Source organism: Helianthus annuus, chromosome 10 (genome assembly GCF_002127325.2).
Source record: "Helianthus annuus cultivar XRQ/B chromosome 10, HanXRQr2.0-SUNRISE, whole genome shotgun sequence".
Taxonomy (NCBI): Eukaryota; Viridiplantae; Streptophyta; class Magnoliopsida; order Asterales; family Asteraceae; genus Helianthus; species Helianthus annuus.
This window is the reverse complement of record NC_035442.2, coordinates 139,702,073-139,710,571: the sequence shown is the minus strand read 5'-3', so window position 1 is coordinate 139,710,571 and position 8,499 is coordinate 139,702,073.

Genomic DNA, 8,499 nt, shown 5'->3' with positions numbered 1-8,499 from the left:
CACCATTCCCAGCATTGTTGTTTTGCTCATTGTTCCCAGCTCCCTGATTGTTGTTGCGATTCTGATTCAGTTCAGGGCAATCCTTTCGCATGTGCCCTGTTGCCCCACATTTAAAACATGCCCGGTTGTTTCCCTGCTGCTGTTGCTGTTGGGGTTGTTGCTGATTCTGCCTTGCTGGGAACTGACTTCTACAATCCTTGGCTTCGTGCCCCATCTTGTGGCACCGCTGACACTGACCTTTGTTACACGCCCCATTGTGGTGCCTGTTACACTTGTTGCACTTAGGGTAGCTTCCCCGGTAGCCACCCTGTTGCTGAGTGCCCTTGTTGTTTTCAGTTTTCCTTTGCTGCGCTGGGGCCTGAGTGGGGTTAGCATCCTTGCATTGATTTCCTTCCCACTTACGCTTGTTGTCACTAGAAGTTCCGACAGTAGCACTGATCCTTTTGGGCAACCTGCCCTCTTCTACGACCTGATCAGTAAGTTTGTGAGCAAGTCGAACGATCGGCTGAATGGTAGTGAGGTTGGCTGAAGTTACATGGCTTCGAATTTCTGGGGCCAAACCCTTGACGTACAATTCGATCCTTCGATACATAGGTCGAGACATGTTTGGGCAAAGTGCAGCATAGTCATTGGACAGCTTGGTGTAGGTTTCAATCTCTCACCCAACCATCTTAAGCGCATAGTACTCGTTCTCAAGCTTGTGGATGTCATCCCGGTGACAGTACTCCTCCTTAATCATGTCCTTGAAATCCTCCCACGCAGTAGCATTAGCAGTTTCCAATCCAAACATCTGAATTTGCGCCTTCCACCAAGAAAGCGCGTTTCCTTCAAGCGTAGCAGTAGCAAACTTCACCCAATTCGCAGGGGGACACTCACAGACAGCAAAGACAGCTTCAACTTTCTCAATCCAATGTAGAAGACCTATGGCACCCTCAGTGCCGTTGAAAGGGAGAGGCTTGCAATCCATGAATGTTTTGAAAGTACACACGGGTGGTTGCGCAGGTGCATGCTGACCTCCAGGGTGAGCTGCGAAAGCTGCAGCCACCGTGTTAAGCAGATTAGTGAATTGAGCCTGAGTCATGTTGATGTTTCCTCTTCCACGTCCACTCATTGTCTTCAAAATCAGAAAACGCAGTATGAGTGTGGTGTCGTACTGTAGCGAGAATGAGATAGAAGAGAGAGGTGTATCTATCTAATTAGGCACACTAGTATGTATAGCAAAACAGGAAACATAAGGTAAGCAAACAAGTAAACACTGGTCCGAGCTATGAGGTCAGGTGTGTTGAGCCTTGCACTTGGAGTGTAGTGTCGTCGCGAGTCACAGGTTATAGTCTGGTTTTTCCCAAAAAGATTTCCCCCTTTTTAAAACCAAGTTCACTATAACCAATGGCTCTGATACCAATCTGTCACACCCCCAAAATCCACCTGCGGATAACACCCGCTTCGAGGGCGTGACTGACCAGGATCTAGCCACCAATTATACTAAGCATTGGTTAATAGTAAAGTAATTACTATCTAAAGTAGTTTAGCAACAACTTAGTTTAAGTTCGGTTGTAAGTTTAAGCAAAACAGCGGAAGCATAAACCAAATAGTTTTAAAAGACAGTTCATGGTTCAAGATAAATAAAACCCAACACACGGGTTTTTGACGATCACTACACGTTCCCAAGCAGCAGCTCCTCAGTCTCTGGTTACCTGCAAAGCATGCAGTAAGGGGGTCAACAATAATGCTGAGTGAGTTCACTAGTTGTCCAGTTTTAATTACCAAAAACTCGTTTCACCAGTTAATTTATCCGTTTATACATGCCATGGGGAGCTACCCCAAAAGTTAGCGACTAAACTGTTTTTCCAATACCGAACACTAGGTAACCGTTTGCGTTTCCGCAGGATGCCCCGATGTCAATGTTCTATCATCATTGACGGATGCCTGAGTACATTAGTTCACGACCGATCCCATACCATGGCACGGTGTGAGGTTGGTAAAACCTAAATAGCGCTATCAACTAATAACCCGTTCGCCTGGCCCCGGCGACTAATCGGTATTATGTAGTAGGGACTTGAGTGATAGAGTTGCGTTTAGTGCCGTTTGGTTGCATTCCGTATAAACAGTAATTAACTAAAAGGTTTCCCAATACAAGGGAAGGAAAAGTAAGTTTGTTCCCAGTAACTAGGGAAGGAATGTAAATGGTATCCCCTTTACAAGGGGATAGGGTTGTTTTAGTCTCGTGTCCCAAACCACCGGGACGCATGCTTTTAAGTTGTGAACTCACCTTGGGTTGCTCGGTAGATTATGTTACTTGTCAAACACGTTGGTCACCTCGTCCTAACATGGTTACCGGTATAGGTCAGGTTTGGTGTACAAGCATTCACGTAAAAACTTACACATAACTAACACGTATCACGCATGCAATCAGACAGTGGGTTATTGGGCCGGCCTTAACATTCACACATTCACACAGAACTTCAGCAACACATAGTCCAGTTAACAGTTAGCCCATATTAACACATTCTGGCCCAATAACCAAAGTGCTCGAGTCGCAACCAGGAGGTCTCGGCTTGTCATGCTGTGGTTGCGAGTCGCAACCAGGAGGTCTCGAGTTGTCACGCTGTTGTTGCGAGTCGCAACCGTGTGGTCTCGAGTTATCACGCTGTGGTTGCGAGTCGCAACTGTGTGGTTGCGAGTCGTAATGCTGTCCTTTTCATGTTCACGTGTAGATTCAGATACATCAGTCCAAAATGTACTATGTAATCAGGCCCAAATCAAGTAATAGCCAATAAGGTTTCACTAACACTTTTTCCTAATCTGAACATTAGTAAACATGGATCAAACATTGCCCTTTTTGAAATCTTCAAACCATATTCAACAAGTTCATCACAAGTTCATAGATTTCTAGGGTTTTCATCTTATCATAATCATACATTTTTGAACCGAAAATCACATATTTCATCAAGATCATCATGCAAGAACAAAGAAACATACATTTTGTAGCCGAAATCTTATGTTTAACAACATCATTTTGCAAGAAACAATGAAGCATAGTATGGTTAGCCATGAATACTCTTAAACTACCATTATCTAGCCATCTTTAAGCATGTTAGCAAGTATTCATACATAAGGTTTTACACATATAGTCAAACTTCACAAATCACCCAAAAATCATGCATAACACTACTAACTCTCATCTTTCTAGCATTCAAAGTAGGCATCATAGTTCATAAAACATTTAGTAAATCTCAAAACTAACCGGTTTGTGAAAGAGGCACCGAATAGAAGGAAGAAACCGAGAAGATGAAGTGTCCGAGTGATGATGGTCTTGACCGAGTTTCTTGTCCGAGATCCTTGAGCTTGAACCGAAAGTTTGGAAGAGATTGGGGTGTTGTTTGGGGTTTTCTAGTGAGAGAGAATAGAAGTGTATGTGTTTGTGTAAAATGAAGGGAAGTGGGGAAAGTGGGGATTTATATGCAAGGTTTCGAAGTAGGCTAAGGGGTTTCGGCCCAAACCGGTTACGGCCCAAGAGGCCCACTCGAGACCGAGTGGCCCACTCGCAACCGAGTGGTTGCGAGTCATGGTCTCGACTCACTAGTTTATACGCGTATACTTATATATATATAATACATACACAACACATATCATGCAAAAAGATCACGTTTTCATTTAATAACATATATATACACAAAAATATTACAAGGTGTTCGTTCGGAAAAACCTAGAGTGTCACATTCCTGCACCCACTGATATCCCACTGATTCCCCCACACATCACAGATGCTCATCGCACAGATCTTCCTGTTACGTTTCTTTAGGACATACCGCCACCGCGTCCTGGAGAGGGGTCATCTAGGCAGCCGCCTGTCCCTGTTCCACCCATGATGTCATCCCCTTTTCCATTCGCGTCTCAGTTTCCCACTGTTACACCACCTACTACACCGTCCTTCACTCTGTCGAGCGAGCCATTTCTATGGACTACGCCCCCTATCATGCCACTGTCTGATCCGTATCACCCATACCATGTTGGATACTCTACAAAGGACATCCTTACTTCTCTGATGATACAACAGGAGGCATTGACACGTCGTATTCAGGATTTGGAGAGAGCTCCACGTCCATCCTATCATTGCCAGACCCCGTTTGCAGCATCACACCCTCCGCGTCCACTTTCCCCCGACTCAGACGCTCGTTTTTGGACTTCCGAGCAGCAGATAGCATATGTGCTGCGCGTCTGTCGTGCTTTAGAGCAGGATTGGTTACATATGCGTCGCCTGTATTACTCTCATTTTCCTCCTCCTCCTCCTCCGCCATCAGCATAGGCGTTTTGATTCGATGCAGGTAGACTTTTGGTGAGACGACCGCGATTGTGCAGATTATACAGCTTTTTGGAAGACCGCATTTTGATATTATGACTTTGGATGTTTTGTATTTTGGTTGTTGTTGTCACTGATTAGATAGTTTGGACTAGGGCGATGTGGCCCTTAGTCAGTGATGATGTACGATACAGTTATGAACTTGTAAACATTACATCGTGGTCTTGATCTATGATAGCGCAATCGCAGTATTCTCATTATATGTGATGTTGGATTTACTGTTTTCAATTTTATAACATGAGATGTTATGTGCTTGAATTATTTGTAACATGAGATGTTATGTGCTTGATATTGTTGTTGCATACGTATACCATTTACTTACTATGACCTGACCAACGTGAAACATCTTTTAGAAGATGCCACCAAGACATGATCCGCGCATGCCCACTAATGAGGCAGAACTTCAAGGAATCATTGCCGCTACTATCGCGCAATACGCTGCTTCTCATGCAGAAACCAGTGGAAATATCTCTCAAAACCACGACAATAACAATCCACCGAATGGTAATGTTAAGTCGTTTGAGATATACCTTGATACATTTGGATATTTATAGCACGTTCGCTAATACCATTTGTAAATTCTAACGTATGTGCAGGGTGCACTTACAAGCAATTTCTCAATTGCAAGCCCGTGAATTTCGATGGCACAGGAGGTGCTGTTGCGTTTATAAGATGGGCAGAGAAGACTGAGTCTGTTCTTAGAATGAGCAAGTGTGCTCCCGAGCAACAAGTGACCTACATCTCAGGGCTATTTCTGGATGGAGCCCTATCTTGGTGGAATTTGCAAGTGCAAACCCTGGGTGAAGCTGCTGCTTATGCGTTGTCATGGAATGAGCTGAAAGAGCTCATGAGAAGGAAGTACTGCTCGCGTGCCGAAATTCAGAAGCTAGAGACCGAGTTCTGGCATCTAAAAATGGAAGGTCCCAAGATTGCGGAGTATGTTCAGAGATTCCACGATTTGTCCCATGTAGTGCCATACATGGTCACACCGGAGTTCAAACGAATTGAGCGCTTTATCTGGGGATTGGCACCTCAGATCATGAGTATGGTTACTACTTCCAAGCCTGTGACAATCACAGAAGCCATTGATCTCAGTGTGGCTCTTACTGAGGAAGCTATTTGATTGAACAAGTTTTCCGTTACTGAGCAGAAGAAGAAAGAGACTCACGTGGAGTCGTCTGGTGAAAGTAAAAGGAAATTTTCGAACTTCAAGGAGGGTACGAGCAACGTGAACAAGAAAGGTGAATCAAGCACACCGGCCAAAGCTGCAACCGGTGTTGAAAATAATGGGAAGGGTTATATGGGTACTTTGCCCAAGTGCAATACGTGCCAGCGCCATCATCATGGACAATGTAGATTGAGGAAGTGTGAAGCATGTGGAAGGAACGGACACACGAAGGATACGTGCTGGGCCGGAACTGGTGCTAGGCGTACTGGGAATCGAGGTTATGGGAATGGTAACGGAAACCGCCAGCAAGGAGGAAACAGTGGAAATAGAAACCGTGGGAACAATGCAAATCAAGCTGAGAATGTGAATCGCAACCAACACAACGCTCAAGCTGGGAACGGAGGTGGTAATGGTCACGGACCAGGCTGTTTTAATTGTGGAGAAGTTGGGAACTTTAAGAAGGAATGCCCAAAGCTGAACCAGGCCTGTGGGAGAGTGTTTAACATTGGAGCAAGGGAAGCGCGCCAGGATCCCAACGTTGTCACTGGTACGTTCCCTATAAATCAACGCTTTGCATCTGTTCTGTTTGATACTGGTGCCGACTATAGCTTTGTGTCATTAGAATTTAAGAGTATGCTTGGGTTAGCTGCTAGTAAGTTAGATATTCCGTACTCAATTGAACTGGCTAATGGAAAGCTAGTTGAAGCCAATGAAGTTGTCAGAGGTTGGGTAATTGAGCTGGGAGAACGCGAGTTCATTTTGGATCTACTACCAGTCAAGTTGGGAAGCTTCGACGTGGTAGTATGGATGGATTGGTTGTCAAGAAACAAGGCTGAGATTATTTGTCACGAAAAGATCATTCGCATCCCAACAGAAGATGGGGAGACGATCGTGGTTCACGGAGAGAAGCGCGATACGCCTCTGAGAATCATCAGCTGTCTGAAAGCTCGAAAGTGTTTACAGAAGGGATGTGTTGCCTTTTTGGCACACATGATAAAGAAGCTGCTGAGCCGAAGATTGAAGACATCCCAGTGGTAAAGGAATATCCTGAGGTCTTTCCAGAGGACTTGCCAGGATTGCCACCCCAAAGGCAAGTGGAGTTCCACATTGACTTAGTTCCAGGCGCCGCGCCTGTGGCTAAGGCACCTTATCGACTTGCACCTTCAGAGATGCAGGAATTGTCGACACAACTTCAAGAGTTGTTAGACAAAGGATTCATCAGACCAAGCTTCTCGCCTTGGGGAGCTCCAGTTTTGTTTGTTAAGAAAAAGGATGGTAGTTTCCGTATGTGTATTGACTACCGAGAGTTGAACAAATTGACAATCAAGAATAGATATCCCCTGCCAAGGATTGATGACCTGTTCGATCAGCTTCAAGGTTTAAGTTTCTACTCGAAGATCGATTTGCGATCAGGTTATCATCAGCTGAGAATTCAAGAGGAAAGTATTCCAAAGACTGCTTTTAGAACTCGATATGGACATTACGAGTTTCTGGTGATGCCATTCGGGTTGACAAACGTGCCAGCTGTTTTTATGGATTTGATGAACAGAGTTTGCAAGCCATACCTCGATAAGTTTGTAATCGTATTCATTGATGATATCTTGATCTATTCAAAGACGAAGGATGAGCACGAACAGCATTTAAGAGCTGTCTTGGAGCTACTTAAGAAGGAAAATTTGTATGTCAAGTTCTCGAAGTGCGAGTTTTGGCTACGCGAAGTCCAATTTCTTGGACATGTGGTTAATGGAGATGGAATCTATGTGGATCCCACCAAGATTGAAGCAATAAAGAATTGGGAGACTCCAAAGACGCCAACCGAGATTCGGCAATTCTTAGGTTTGGCTGGTTATTATCGAAGATTCATTGAGAATTTTTCAAAAACCGCTAAACCCTTGACTTCTCTCACCCAGAAGGACAAGAAATTTGATTGAAGGACAAGCTTTGTAATGCGTCGATCTTATCGCAACCAAAAGGAACAGATGATTTCATGGTATATTGTGACGCCTCGCGTCAAGGTTTGGGTTGCGTGTTGATGCAGCGCCAGAAAGTCATAGCTTACGCGTCACGCCAGTTGAAGGTTCATGAAAAGAATTATACCACACACGATTTGGAGCTAGGCGCAGTGGTGTTCGCGCTAAAAATTTGGAGACATTATTTATATGGTATGAAGTGTACAAGTTTCACGGATCATAAGAGTCTGCAACACATATTCGACTAGAATGTCACACCCCCAAAATCCACACACGGAGTACCACCGCTTGGAGGAGTGACATGACCAGGATCAAGCCACCAATCATATTGAACATATAAGTAAATAGTAAAAAGTCACTCATCAATACGAAAGGTGTTTTCAAAACCAAACATAGTCAAATGTGTAGCGGAAGCAATAATGTAAAAACCCAACATAAGTATTAAGTTTAAAGAGTCACAATGTTTTCATCAAAACATCCACAATCCGTGCCCACAACGACCGCGCCTCCCGTGCAAGCTCCATGAGTACCTATGGTCCTGCAAGGCATGTAACAAAGAGTCAACAACTAGTTGAGCGAGTTCACAGTAAGCAAGTTCGTAATAGTAAGGTTGTTGCATCATCATGCGTTAGTAACTAAGTCAATTGTATGTTCATTTAGTGGGGGCTTCCCATGTGTGCATGTTCAGTTAGTGGGGGCTTCCCATGTGTGTATGTACTAGACTGGATGTCACCATAAGTGTTCTTCTAATCCCGAGAACAGTAGTACGTACGAGATTTACGTAGGTTTTACGTAAGTGTCCTTCTCAACCCGAGGACAGTGGTACGCGGGGGTTTACGTAGGTTTTATGTATGTGCTCTTCACAACCCGAGGCAGTAGTGAGTATAAGTTTACGTAGGTTTTACGCAAGTGTCCTTCGCAACCTGAGGACAGTGATAAGTACAAGTATACGTAGGCTTTACGTATGGGTCCTTCGCATCCGAGGACGATGGTAGATAGTC